The sequence below is a fragment of the Penaeus japonicus genome, unplaced genomic scaffold, assembly GCF_977035675.1.
Source record: "Penaeus japonicus unplaced genomic scaffold, GWHDUDI00000001_assembly GWHDUDI00000027, whole genome shotgun sequence".
NCBI lineage: Eukaryota > Metazoa > Arthropoda > Malacostraca > Decapoda > Penaeidae > Penaeus > Penaeus japonicus.
This window is the reverse complement of record NW_028234429.1, coordinates 1,136,317-1,138,816: the sequence shown is the minus strand read 5'-3', so window position 1 is coordinate 1,138,816 and position 2,500 is coordinate 1,136,317.

Genomic DNA, 2,500 nt, shown 5'->3' with positions numbered 1-2,500 from the left:
ATATTCATTTCGATAAATACTAATGGCGCCGCCAGCTTACTCACTGACAAAGGCTATATAGAAGGTGGGAAAGCTCCCATGTGTCTCTTTAAAATAAGTATGTTGATGGTGCAGCCACCTATCAGTGGTCACACATCTTTTGAGGTAAACAAGCTAGGAAGGGGCTCTATTGACAGTGGAAAAAATTATTTAGGCTTTATGTGCTTCTTTAAATGACACATGTTTGCCATCTAAAAATATCAAACTGGACGCATTGAAACATAAACAAACAGACAACGCGATAGCCTTACTAGCGCCATCTATGACCTAAATAGTGGGTGTAACCCGCACTCCCGCCTTCTTATCTTTACTTTTATTATGTTTTACTTCCAAGGCGCAATGGCAACATATGGAGAAGGTATGTCATGTTTAAATATAAAAGATGTTAAATGTGAAAGATTAAAGTTATTATTGCTATTCAATCCAATGTCGTTTCTTAAATACAATCCCAGAGGCAATCAGGAAGGCAAATCCTTATGCTCTTATGGAAGAAAAACAGCAAGAGTGCTTTCTTCAACCATTCGACTCACCAAGTTTCATTGATAGTAGCAATGCGTCAATAAAAACAGCAACAGTAATAAGAGGTGAGCAGTACCGATGGTGACAGCGGCAACAGCATAAACAGCGGCGGCGTTAGCGAAAGCGGTAGACACTGCATTATAACGGACGTGAAATTGCCCCCCCCCCCCCCATCGCAGGAGCGGGGAGCGGGATTTAGAGGGTCCCAGCTTAAATCAGCACCGCCATCTGTGGTTCTTCTGAGCCACCTGTTCTGCCTTGGGCTCCTTGGAGCTTTACTTAGGATTTTATTCTACTTTTTCATCATCGTCTTTACATTTGGGATTTTACGGCCTCAGTCTTACCTTTTCATGCTTTATTGTAGGACATTTAAGGTTTCTTGTGATTTCTGATATCTTATCAAAAACCTTTAAGAGACGAGACACACGAGACCGTAAAAACTACCGTCTTGTCATAAATCAGCTCTTGGGTCGTTGGACTAGAGCCCGTGGCGTCACGAGGCGCTCGGACTCGTGTTTGTTTGTTCGACACTTCGGTTGGAAAAAGAGAGATGTTAAGTATATTTTCATCCTTTGTAAGAGGCCAGATAGAATGTGTTAGACTTTTCTTGAGTATACGGACTGGGGTATCTCATTTTTTAAAATTGTATTTTTAGAGTTCCGCTTTATCTTTGGGTTGCTCTATTTGCTCTATTATTTGCTTTTAAGTTTACGGAGAAATGTGGACATAAATCCTAGCATTCATCTTGGAGAGAGTAAAAAGAAAGTAACAAAAACAGTAAACAAAGAAACATGAATAGATAACAAGAAAAATCGAAAGGAAATATTACAAATGCTCAACTATGAACAAGAGACATTTAACAAATGCCATAGTAAAAATAAGATTAATAATGGACAAACAATGTCTTTCAATACTTCCGCGTGTGAAAGACTAGAGATGAATGGGCAATGCTGTACCGTACGTACGCCTCGCTACTAACCACCATCAACGGTTCACCGATTCGGATTTACAGGATCCGCGGTATAGTCACATTGCAATGAATGACTACACTACAGCATTTTCAATGACGGCAGCACTGATAGCAGCATACTAAGCTGCCACGGTGAAAACACTACGATGCTGCCGTCAACTCCAGCTGTTTTCTCTGAATTGGATGTGATTTCATTCCTGTAGTCGTGGATAACCACAGTGCCATACTCCCATATTCTCGATAAATATCACATCTCACGTCTACTAAATAATTGAGAAAAAGTGTAGAGTAGAAATATCTTCTCAGAGCCTATAAATAATGAAGTCGAAATTGATAGGAACCATGTTTATTCAGGTTTCATAACGTAAATTCTTCATATCCATAAGCTTTCCAATAACCACAATTCTAAGTCAGAGGTAGCAGAGTCGAGGACAGAAAAATTACAATTGTGATCATGCTCTTCACTACAGATAGAGTATTGACAGAATTAAAGAAGAAGTGAGCTATTCATTAGCATACTCACTCAACCTTACATGCTTCAGGCTTTAAACCAGGTGTGATTTATGATTTGCCCAAGATCCACAAGAAAAAAAAAGAAAGAGAAAAAAGAACTATCCTCCCAAACCTATTCTATTTATTGTACTCAAATAAAGAGTCTAACCATTAATGTATACACAATACATGATATTTTTCCTTTACAGACATTATTTCTAGTATCCCTAATGCTGATCAGCTTATCATGGCCAGTCTGGAGGTCACCAATCTTTTCACAAATGTTCTATTAGAAAAAAAATCAAAATAGTTTTAGAAGCCCTGTTTGGGAATGACTCTATAATATATGATTTGAATAAGAACAGTTTAAAAGCCTCTTGGACGTTGCAACAAAGGACATTCTATTAATTTTCCATAATCAGACTTATAAACAAATTGATGGGGTAGCAATGGGCAGACCTTCAGGCCCGATGTTACTTA